The 12,662-nt window shown below is 38.0% G+C and overlaps 1 long non-coding RNA gene across 1 annotated transcript in view; it reads right to left on the bottom strand.

The window, feature by feature from the left end:
• Positions 1-1,733: 1,733 nt before the first annotated feature.
• LOC132071322 (uncharacterized) overlaps positions 1,734-12,662 on the bottom strand; it is a 29,256-nt gene continuing 18,327 nt past the window's right edge. Inside the window, exons 2-4 of the long non-coding RNA XR_009418093.1 lie at positions 5,103-5,218; positions 3,283-3,382; positions 1,734-3,151 (exon numbers count right to left, since the gene is read on the bottom strand). This is a non-coding gene — a long non-coding RNA (uncharacterized LOC132071322). The remainder of the gene's footprint in view (positions 3,152-3,282; positions 3,383-5,102; positions 5,219-12,662) is intronic.

The following is a 12,662-nucleotide window of genomic DNA, read 5'->3' as shown; positions in this document are numbered from 1 at the left end:
AAAAAAACCTTTTTAATATCTAACCTAAATTTTCCCTCTTTCAATTTTTACCCATTACTCCTTGTCCTATCACTACGTTCCTGCCAAAGAGTCTATCTCTGGCATCACTGTTTGCCCCTTCAGACACTGGAAGGTTGCTGTAGGTCTCCACACAACCTTTTCCAAGCTGAACAGACACAACTTTTTCAGCCGGCCTTGGTAGGGAAGGTGCTCCAGTCATTTTACCAACTTTGTGGCCTCTTCTGGACTTGCTCCACTACTTCTATGTTCTTCTTATGGTGGGGACACCAGAACTGCACCAGTGGAGACCCCTCCAGATAGGGTCTCCCAAATGCAGAGTTACTATAATAATAAACACCCTCTAGAGCTTTTTACCTGTTTCAAGTAAACACATTGCTCCAGTGTGTAGCAAACCTGCAAATTAAAAGATGTACAGTTTTGTCTGATACCTCAATGCAGACAGCAAATGTAACTGGGGGGGTTGATATACAACCAGGGGATTGTTACAAAGCTAAGCAAATTAAGAAGGTCTGGCAGGTTTAACAAAGATGCTGATAGACATCTGCATCCCCAAATGCCATATGTATGTGGCCTCCATATTTGTTTAGGCTTTCCTGATGGGAAGCCTAAAGGGAGCAGGGAAAAGGATTTTTGTGTGGAGGACTGTGGTGCACAGGCTTCTGTCTGGGTGAGGTAATGCCTGGACACCAAGAAATACAGATTCCTGCCTGGCCATAAGCACCAAAGTGGTTACCCAAAAATACTGTGCTATGGAAGGGATACATTCCAATTTCTGTTCACCTCACTAGAATGGATCACTTAAGGTTCAGCCCATCATTGTCAGGCTTTCATTTGCAGTAATTTCTCAAGGAGTTAAAGGTTATTCATCATTTTCACAAAGATAATGAGTATCCTTGTCAGCCAGATGAAATGTGCACATCAGCAGGTAGAGTGCACCTCACTGTAGATGGGTACTTCCATAAATTGCACAAAATATTTTTGGCCACTCTTCCTTGTATTCTTTCATATTCTTAGAAGGAATGACTGCATGTGGAACATGTTTCATGCTTAAATACTTAATTAGAAAAACGTGACAACTCTGGCATGACTCTTGGGAGGTCGGAGGGTCGAAAAGTAACAAAGAGAGCTTCCCTTGTCATCTTCAATGAAAACTGCATTTTCATAGTTTACATTCCAGTGCTTTGTTCTGGTGGCTTTTTAGGATCAGTGAAATTATGATGTTAACTTACAGCTTCTTGTTTGTCAGGCATCTTCAATCTAAAGAGAGAACTACCGAGAAGAACTGCATATTTGAAAGGACTATTAACACAAGAACAACACTTGACAACTGGCTACTTCACCCTTGCCCTGAACTTCCTGCGCAGAGCTTACCATGATTGATTTTACAGGTAGGTTTTCTGTATAATATTAAACTAAATCAGTCTGTTGGCTGCTCTCCCAGGCAGGCCACATAAAGAGACCCAGACAATGTTGTTTTGTTCGATGTTGAGTTTTACTAGGTTTTACAAATCAACCCTTTCTTTTTCAGAAGTGCATGTGGAGAATTTTAAGGCTATCACTACTGTTTGACAGACCCCTTGTTTTCTGGTATTCTAAGAACTCTTTCATCCCATTTTCCAAAACAGGAATCTCAGAGTTATTTCACTGTGTGGTTAAGACCTTTCTCTTGCAAACAGATGTGTAAGCAAAGTAGTTGCAGCACCAGGGCTTAAATTAGTTAGCATTTCAATTTGGTTTCCATTGTAATTTCTACTATAAAATGTCTTTCTGTTTCTCAACTTCAGCTCTGTCTAGTTGGAAGTAATTTAAAAGCATGAAAGCCAAGAAGTAGTTACATTAGTTGTGCTTTTGTGGAGTTTTGATGTTAAGAGGACCTTATGTTTGCTATATTAACTGGAATAGTTATGCATATTTTGTCAAATATTTACTATTTAAGTTTGTTCCCTTTGATATATTTATTCTATAATCAGTGACTGCATAGAAGATGCAGGTTGTTCAAGAAGTACGAGTCGCAGGGCAAAGTTGTCTTCTCTGTAGCTGTATGCTGGAACCAGTAGTGTTTGGAGTCAGCCTGTGTGCTTTCCTGATCCTGGGATATTTGCATTCTTGGATGGAGATGTTTAGCTAAAATAAGTAGAAAGAGCACATACCCTATCAGTGTAAATAACTCTAAAAGAAAATAGGTAAATGGGTTTTATTCCTTCCAGGATGAGGAGTGAAGGACACAGCTTTTCCTCTTCCAGTATGGGTAGCTTAATTAGTAGTAATTTATTCCTAAAAAGTTTCCAGTTCAGAATATTTTCCTGACCAAGTATACTTTCTTTTTGCTAGGTGAGGGTGAGTAAAATTCAATTCATGATGAATTGAATTGTGTGATTGGTCAAGGCCATGAAAGAAGTATTTACAAAAAGACCCCCTTGGCCGCTCCAGGGGCAGGCTGTGATTCTGGGTGATCTGTGGAGACCTTGGAAGGAGCTGTCAATCATTTTTATGAACTGTTAGCTAAGCCTGGGGAAGCTTGCATTTATTGCTGGATGTTGACTAAAAAAAATTGGATAGAGTCCTAGACCTTTATGTTGAATGGGGTAAAATTAATTAACTGCAAATTTCCAGACCAGTGACTAAGAAAAGAGGCCATTTATGATATTTATGGTATTCCCTAGAGTAGAAGCTGGAAGGAATGAGAGTGTAATCTACCATCTCTGACCTGCCTCAGTAGGCAGGAGTTTACATTTCAGCACTCTGCCTTGAGGTAGGCACAGTACCTCGTTACAGTTTCAGCCCTTGGTTTATCCTGTTAGGTTTTGGAGTTCTTCCCCCGATGGAAGACAGAATGGTCAAGTTGGAACTCTTTTCTTTGTCTCCAATAGAACTTGCTTCTTAATTCACAGTACCTCAAGTCTGTACAGCATTTTGCTTGCATCAGGATAGGGAGGTATGCTTTTAAAAAAAAATAACACTTTGTATTAGAGAGTTCCATATTTTGTCCTTGTTCTCCCCTGCAGAGAGTTCTCCTGCTCGCAGATAGCGGGTCTGGCTGTATACCACTGGCCATCTAATCATATTAGTGATTGTATTTCAGAGTTGACTTCCTTTTGGCCTGTGGAGCAATCATGGCATCAGCAGGTGTCTGAAAGAAAGCATTGAGCATCTACAGCCTGACCATCTTTAATGTTAAACTTCCCAGAGAGATAAGCCGTTAGCTACATGCAGAGCTTCCTCTAGATGAAAACTATGGTTCTCTTTCTATCAGAGATTTACCTATAGAGCTTTTTGTGTGGGTCATGCAGTAGAAATCCTTTATGTTTGTTCCATCAGTGGTTGTGTCCCTCCAAACAGAAAAAAATCCTGAAAGTATTTCCTGAAAATAGAGATAATAATAGAAATAAATATATCAAATGTTATAAATAAATATATCATAGTTGGTGAGTATTTGTGAAATTGAATTTACTATTGTAAGCAACAGAGAGCAACCAACATTCAAAGAATGTAGTCCTCTGTCTCTCCCAGTACAGCATGTTGAACCTTCTGGGCAATTACAGACAGTGGGAAAAAAAGTAAAAAAAAATCCAATAAGCTGCTGTACTTTTTAAAATGTACATGTCTGAATGTAAGAGGAAGACCCTTTTAATGAGTTATGCAGCATAAACAGAATCCTTATTAGGCAGGAGAGAAGTCACATAGAGCTCTGTAGGGGGATAGAATATAAGTAAATAAAGGCAGTATAGAAAGTAATCTTATCCCCTAAAGAGTTGCAGCTGCGTTAATTATTAAAGATTAGGAGCAGGCCTGATTTTAGCAGGCCACAGCTGTAGCAAATGGAAGAATGTTATAAAAGAGTGGATTGGTTGGCTGAGGGGAGCTGGAGTCAGTTGGCTTCTGTGAGAAGATGGAAGAGGCAGTGCCTAGAGGAGCTGCCTACGAGAAACATCAAGGAGGTACAAAACTCTAGCAATATGGAACCTTTGCAATATAATGCCAATAGAGCTTAATCCATAGCACAGATCCATAGGAAGCCAGTTTCATTGTTTCTATTCTCAATGAAATACCTTGCTGGTTTGCTCTTCTAGACTACCACCTCCTTCTTCTTGAAAAAGATAAAGAGTCTCCCTGAAACTGCATGACATTTTGTATGGTACCCTTACAGTTTTACTAGAAATAGCAAGATGCATTCACTTGGAAAAAAAAATGCAGCTTAGTTTGTTATGGGATGATAAAACCAGATTTACTGTTATTTTGATGGGGACAGTGACCTGAAAATTTCAGATTTCAGCTGAATTTTGTCAGATGTCAATGGAATACTCTGTAGTTGAGGAGGAACATTGCAAAAGATAACAAATTTAATTGTATTGCTAAATTTTTCATTGCTGCTTTTTAAGGTGTAACAGTTTTGTCAAGCAAATGTCATTCTTGTGGTTGTTGATTTAAATAGGCAGGAACATAAGTGAATTTCTATACTACTTTGAGTGACAGTTGGCAGAGTACAAACTGCTTTACTAAGTAGTGCGTTAGGCAGTAGTTCCTTTAAGACAGTTCAGAGAAACCACAGGATGAAGTGAATTCAAATATCAGAAGAAAGTGAAGCAAATAATCTATTGGAGCTGAGAGAATACAAGGGAAAGCTAAGCCAGTTTGACAAGATATAAATGTATTTAGAAGAATATAATTTGCAGATTTCCTCTCCTTAGAGATGTTCCTTTTTTGGGTAGCAGCTTTTATAACTAAAGGATGCAGTGGTGAGCCATGCAGCACATTGACAGACAAGTGTAAGGATGTTTCAGGAAGGCCTTCATGTCTTTAGCACCTACATGGAAGAGGGTAGATATGGAGTGATCATGTAGGCTGTTAGTAGTTGCTGAGTCTGGTGGCTTGTGAGAGGGAAGTCTGCTCTAGCTCCATGCTTCCTCGTCCAGCCAGTAGTGAGACTGAGCACATGTTCCCAGTGTACCTGTTACATACATGAGTGATTGGCTGTGCAGATCAGCGCAACAGAAAACACAGCATAAACAATAGCAATGGATTCACCCTGTTCCCTCCCTGGCTGATCAGCGTGAAAGCCTTTTAACAGAAAATGTGCATACCTGTATGCGTATTGTCATGGCTTAGGAATGGTTGTCCCCACTTCAGTGCACCCACTGAGGCTCTCCAAACCACACTGCTGGTCTTTCTCACTTCCCATGTTCCCCCCAGCTTCTTGCTGCAGCAGGATGAAGGTGAGAATTGGAGGCGCAAAAGAGAAAGGTCATGGCTTGAGGTAAGAATACTTGACTGGAAACAGCAGTGAGATAAGAAAACAGCAACAATAGCAAAAATATACAGAAAGAGAGAATGATTCTCATTCAGGAATGTTTACCAGAGGCCCTGGGACAATGAACAATATGGGAGAGCTTCCCTGCCACATTTTTTCAACAGGAAGGATCCTCCTGTCCCCAGAAGGGCAAGAGAGTTCCTTTTCTGTGGCTGGCAATGAGATGAGGTGGTACAGAATAACATCAGGGTCCTGGCCATGCCCCCTCAGCCACATACCTCCTGGCTACTGCAAAATTTAACCATGTGCTGCCCAAACCTAGCAATATATATATATATATATATATATATATACACATATATATACATGCAATATGGATTCATTTAAATTGGTTTCATGCAACATGAACACGACAGCCAGAGGATCAGGCCCAGCCAGCATGGGTTATGAAAGGCAGGTCCTACTTGACCAACCTGATCTATTCCTGTGACCAGATGACCCACTTATTGGATGAGGGAAAGGCTGTGTATGTTGTCCACCTAGACTTTAGTAAAGCCTTTGATACTGTCTTCCACAGCATTCTCATGGAGAAACTGGCTTCCCACTGAGTGTACTCTTAGCTCTTTGGGTAGAAGACTGGCTGGATGGCCAGGTAGGGGTTGGTCTCTTCTCCCAGGTAACAAGTGATAGAACAGGAGGAAATGGCCTCAAGTTGCACTAAGGGAAGTTTAGGTTGGATATTAGGAAAAATTTCTTCACAGAAAGAGTTGTCAGGCATTGGAACAGACTACTCAGGGAAGTGGTGGAGTCATCACGTTCAAAAACTGTGGTTATGGCATTTGAGGACATGTTTTAATGGTGAACATTAAAGTTCTAATTGCTTGGTTGGTGATTGGGCTTGATCTTAAAGGCCTGTTGCAACCTTAACAATTCTATGAATCTGAAATTTGCTATTCAGCTTTTCTACTATTCTGAATAATTTAGCAGCAGTTGCAATCTTTGTCACTTTGCTGTCTACTCTTTATGTAATTTGTGATGAAGTTGAATAAAATAGCCCTTAGTGTGGATGCAGATGGACATCTGGGTATGAACTTCATCATTATGAAAAATGTCCATTTGCCCCTACATTTTCTTTCTTGTATTTTATGTAGTTATTTATCCATAGTAAGATTATTCCATGGCAGTCTGGTTCTTCAAAGGCCTTAGGTGGGTGGCCTTTCAAAGGCCTGGTGGAAACCCAAATGAACTTTTTCATTCAGATTATCTATTTCCATATGCTCTAATAAAATCTAGGAGATCTGTGAAACATGACTGGTTTCTTGCCAGGATCAGACACCACATTCTTGCAGTGAGTCTCCAGACATGGATATGTCAATAGATTAATTCTTGCAGACAATGAGGAAAAGTAAGTTATATGCCTGGTTATATCAGCTTCAAGAATGTAATCTCTTAGACACTTAGTATCCCATTTGTTTTTTAAATTAGTTATTACTTTCAAAAGTTATTAAGTCTGAGGGAATGGAGAGACAGCATAGCTACAAAATCTAATTTCCCTAAAACAGGAAGGTTCCAATTTTTCCAGCCTTATTCACACTAGTGATACCTTGAAATTGCTTCAAGTTAGATTTTATTATGCAGTAAAATACTAATCAGCATAAATGAAGCTGTCAGAAAGCTACATTAAAAAAACCTGCCATAAATAGTTCTCTTGTTCTTTTGTATATTCAGTTTGGATTAAAGCTTTTGATCATTCAGGGGCAACAGAGACCATTATGCATATGTACTCATATCTGTGTTATATCAGATGCCAGGAGATAGTGCCCATTTATTCTGTGTGAAGTCTAAGGCATTGTGGTCATTTCAGGATCCAGGGGGATGCTGAGGAATCTACCAACACATTTCAATAAAATAGCACAATAGTTCATTACCTTCATTTAAAATTTGCATTTCTCTTTCTTGTCAGATTTTTCTAGCTTTGGATTTCAGCCAGTGAATCTTGTTATGTCTTTGTTGTAGAAACTGGACACTGTTCTACTAATCTGGTACTATGTGTACGTACATTTGTGTCACTATCAAAAATATGCTTGTACATTTCTTTTGTTGCATCCTCTTCCTCACCTGTGATGTTAAAGGGACATCCTGTACCTCTGCACTTGTTATAACATTTTCCCGAGAAAATTAGGTCTCAAGTAGTTATTTTTCTATTTCTTCTCTTTCTACCAAGAAAAAAACAAGGGAAAGAAATTTGCCTGCTGAATAAATTCCTCCTAGTGCCACCTATGTTTTTGCCCTGCCACAAAGAGGAAAGTCACAGAGAGTAAACAAACAGTCTCTCCTGTGCTAAAATCTATACAATCTCTGGCATGGCAGTCAGTCATGTATTGCTTGATGTAAAAAACAAAACCCTATTTCAGCATGAGCAGTTAATGCTATTGACATTGCTGAATAGCCAATTCAACTCAATATTGCTGGGAAAAATGTAATTTGAGCGATCAGGTGGATGAAATTCATTTTTTAAATGATAAAACCATCTTCATGGTTAGCATTTTTTTAGCTACCTTTTTTATCATGTGTTTTTTAGGGTAGCTGCATTTGTCATGTTACTGGTAATGAAGTTAAGTTTAATTTCTTCTATAAACCCTTGTAGAGGGCTGTGTATAATTCTGTTTGTGTCATTACAAATTCTGATTCATCAGTTTAGATTGTTGTTCTGAAGTCTTGGTTGCTGGAAACAGTGATTTTCCTCCTTGCCAGGAACTGATGATTTGTTTTCTTCCCAGAAGAAAAGCTTGTTATTTACTGGTTCATAATATGTACTTTGTCTGCCTGCATGATATTTGGAGTCCATTAGTAGCTTAGGTGTTTTTCAAGTAAAAATCTTCCATGAGTGAAGCAAGTGGATCAACACCAAGTGGGTAGGTTTAGCAAGGCAATGCATTTAAAATGTAATAAAGGGTGGATCTCTGCCTCATGACCTTGTGTCAGAGGTTGGCCATTATCCTGCAAGCACTTAGGTTTGTGTTCAGCCTTGCCAGTGTTACGTGTTCATGAACCAGTGATGTCATGGTTTGTTCCTAGGGGTGGTGGAAGCCTCCTTCCTTTTATTTAATTTGAAAATACCTACTTTTGTGCTAGGAAACTTCTCCCCATTTATTATTTTTCCTATTCCATTGTGGGGGAAATCAGTGTTAACCTTGAATTAAGTCTAATTGTTGGAAATTAAATTTTGGAAAGTAGCATCTAAAGATTGCCTCAGCAATCTTTAGGAAAGGAGAGCTGGCTGCTCTGACTTGAGTTAATGGGAGATTATGTGACAAAGTACCTTTCTTAATTAGGGAGACCATGAGAGGAAGAAAACGTGGAAGTGAGGGAAACAGTTAAGGCTCATTAAGATACTCTTTTTCCCTCAGTCATAAGTCTCTTTATCAACAAATGAAAACATCAGACTAGTGTTGTGCTGAATGAATAGCAAGAACTATTTTTTCTGTGCTCTTTTCCTGAGTTTCCAACCTGAACTGAGGGGCATCACCTTTGTTGGTTGGTTGGTGTTGTGGTGCATAATTTTCATATTACCTTTCTTTTTTTCTTCCTAATTTTCAGGACTCAGTAGAAGTCCTGACTTTGCTCCTGTTATCTCTATAGACAGTCCTGTTCTTTTCCACCTTTATGGGAAAAACCAGCTTATATAAGTAAAGATGATGGGACAAGACACAAACTGAATTAAAGAGGGTAGCTGAACCTAGTGAGAATTATCCAAATGCATTTAAAATACAAATGTTATTCTAAAAATGCTTTTTGTTCATGTTATTTGATTTTAAATCCTTCTTGTTTTACATTGGGTGGCATTAAAAATCTAGCAGTTACCAACTTTTTAATGTAACTTAGCTGGAAATACCACTGTCAAGTTCAACTTAATGGTTGCTAATGTTTTAGAGAGCAGCCTGTATGAGTATACATTGAGAAAAACTAAGGGAGAGCCAAAAGCTCAAATGGGGATTTAAAAACAAATTGGATGACTGATACCACGATACATGTTGGAAGATACTGTTAGTCTGAGCATCCTGACTAGAACATGGTTTTGATTATTTATGTTCTGTTTCTTCAAGTTCCCCACTATGTTTTATACTTAACTGTGGTAGCACTTGGCATTGCCTGTCCTAATCCATTTTGTTTGGGATGCAGCAATTCTCATAGCACAACATTTTCCTCCAGAAGTGTAAACAGCTTTTCCCAGTGTAAGTTGGCAGAAGAAAGGACACTTATTCCCATGGTAGGCACAAAGCCCATAAATGAATCCTTCTGGATGAAAGATTCTCCCTAAGTGTAAGATCATTATCACGACTGCTATAAAAACCTGAATGCTGCTTGGAGAGTCTTAAATATACTTCTGACACTCTTTCCTTGCTGGTAGTGCTCATCATTCTGTGCTTTTCCTGCTCTTTAATCCTAATGTTCTGGAGTTTTATTTAAAGTGAATAAACTGAGAATCCTGGCTCCCACAACTAACCATTCGTCAGCACAAACTGGTCCCAGCACCTTTTACAGGAGGTGCTATTAGTTGTTATAATAACTGTATCAATCAAAGCAGCATTCAAAGAATATATCACTATTTAAAGTAATTTACATCTTAAGTTTGGCATATAATTCCTCAAGGGATGGCAGGACATTTAAGCATCATGCCTAGTGAGCAGTGATACTAAATGTTTTCTAAGAACACTAGTCACTGATGTCTCAAGTTATCATGATCAATACTAAGCTAAGTTACAGTAACTTCGGACCTTTCACAAGTAGAAAATTCAAGGGGAAAAAAGAAATACAAGAAAAACAAAATAAAAAGTAAATAGTCTTCTTCTCTCTGCAGTCTGTAAGCTGGTGATAGGTGAACATTTAGGGATTTAAAATTCAGTCTAAATGAGCATCTAGCACTTCAGATTGTTATCAGATGAGCCAGTCAAATCTAGAGAGATCTTAGATAGGTTTACCATTCTGTGCTGTTACAATGAAATAACATAAGGATAAATTTCTTAATTACATCTCACCATTTGTTGTATCAGAAGAGAAATAGGAAGCTGTCTGAATCTTGACTGCATGTCAGTTTAGAGAGACAGAGAAAAGACAGAGATTTCCTGTTTATTTGAATTATTTTGTTCTTTCCCACTAAATATGTTGGCTTGGATAAAAACTCAAAATTTGAATCCCTGACTGTGTTTATATGTGTAGAGATGTGTGTGCTTCTGTCATATATACATTATTTATCCACCCATCTATGTTATAAGAGAATGCTCAGAGACACAATAACAAGCATTTTCAGTATATTCTTATTTCCACTTGTGCATAACCATCAGCCAAAGGTTAACATTGCAACCATTTTGCAACTATTTGCAGAACATTAATTATTTCTTCTCACTTCAATGTGTCATTGTAATTAATTCACATTGGAGAATAACATTCAAATTTAATTTACCTAGTTCAGTTTAATTCTGAGTCCTTGTTAGAATGTGGCTTAAACAATGACCACATTTTATGAAAATATATAACAAGAAAATAACAGCTGCTGCACTATGCTGGCAAACACCAAGGCTAATGAATGGTTGTCAGTATCAAAACAGATGTCTGTTGGCAGTTTAAAAAATATTCTTTACCAGTCTAAATAAATCCCCAAATTAATTTAACTCTTGTTTGCAGCATGTGGCTCAAGTTGCTTTTCTGTGGTGAGGCATGATGAAAATAATGGTTGATTGAAATGTTTTTTGCTGCCCTTAAGAAGTCTGACTTCAGGGTGACATCAGATTTGGCTTGTGGAATTCATAAAAACAGTTTGATTTGATGAGGATTATCTTGTCAGTAGAAGAAGACTTTCCTAATATGCTGAATATATTTATCTGCATAGGAGTATTACAGTTCAAAATTCTGGAGGGTATTCCTTGGAGTGGAAAAGGAACATTTAAGGGAAATACAGATAGCTGTATCGTATAATCAAGTGAAATAAAGTGGAAACAACTTCAGTGCTCTCCACTCCATATGTCATATTCCTAGCAGTTCTCATCATGTATACCTTGGGTCATCTTGGATCTACCTCGCTTCCTATCATCCCAATGTAAGCAATGTAACACCAACACTCAAAACAATGAACAAACTGCACACAACATCCATAGGCCACTCTTCCATTTGTCTCTCCTCACTCAAGTCCTATTAAAGTCAGTTCTTTCTTTTCCCTGGGATGACAAGTTATTTTAAACCTTTCTTGGCTAGTCAGGTCAGTATTAGGAAAGTTCATCTTCTAATGAGGAGTTTTATTTTTTCAGCTGAGATATTCAGTGTACAGAGTCAGAGGTTTGCAGGTCAGGATGGAGCCATGAGTGCAGATTCTAAATGATTTCCTTGAATGTATAGAATTTTTTAACCTTGTAACAGTGTCTCTAGCCTGTCAAGTTTCATAGCTCTAAGTACACTTTCATGGAGATGTGAGCATTACGCAATATATTTGGATCATTTTTTTCCATAATGGTGACCTTAATACTTGAATAACTTCATCATGATGTTATTCTTTTTCCTTGTTACTTTTTCTCCAAAGCAAACAGCATTTAAGGAAGATTAATTGATTTTGGAGGATGAGTCAACAAATTACATGTTGTGTTTTATCTTTATCATACACAGAAAAATACTGCTACAGTGTGTCAGTAATTCACAATGGCATATAAATAGGACTGAATCCAGCAGAGATCATAGTGTGGCAAACACTACTCATTATTCAATTTACTTTTATGGACACCTAGAGGAATTAAAAAGGAGTCTGTAGGTGTTACTGAGGCTTTTTCTGTTTTGCCAGAATAATCCCTAAGTATTGCACATACTTAAACAGTTAGAGTTTATAAGTAGTGCACAAGCACAATGCCACTTAATGTAAGCAGTCTTTCCCCATTTGCACTGTTAAAACTTGCTGGATTGCTATATTATTCTTACTGAAAAGTGCAATCTAGTTTTGTACCTGAAGTTTTAGATGTATCTTCCTCTTTGTTGTAGGTATTGACTTGCTCGTCATAAAGGCTTCTCATTAAGATGCAATAAAACCCATGGGAAGAAGTTTTTCCAAATGATTTTCTGTCTCCACAAAGCAACTTTTTATGAACTACTTACTGCTTCAAAACTATGGATTTGGGTTTTTTTTTAATCCTCTCATCTTAGTTTCTAGCAAGTGTGAGGCACTGATTATCTTGTAGAAACCATTGAACTCTGACTTCTTATTCCTTTGATGCTTCTTATGTTGAATTGCTTCTCCCTGCCAAGAGTAGAAGCAAGGCAAGGAGAGAATAGGGTACAAGGAGAGAGAATTTCCTGTGCTTAGAAATTTAAAAAACCATGAATTATAGTTTATCCCACAATTACAGTTTAT

This window comes from Ammospiza nelsoni, chromosome 3 (assembly GCF_027579445.1).
Source record: "Ammospiza nelsoni isolate bAmmNel1 chromosome 3, bAmmNel1.pri, whole genome shotgun sequence".
Classification (NCBI taxonomy): domain Eukaryota; kingdom Metazoa; phylum Chordata; class Aves; order Passeriformes; family Passerellidae; genus Ammospiza; species Ammospiza nelsoni.
The sequence above is the reverse complement of the archived record's forward strand: the minus strand, read 5'-3'. Positions and strand labels throughout refer to the sequence as shown.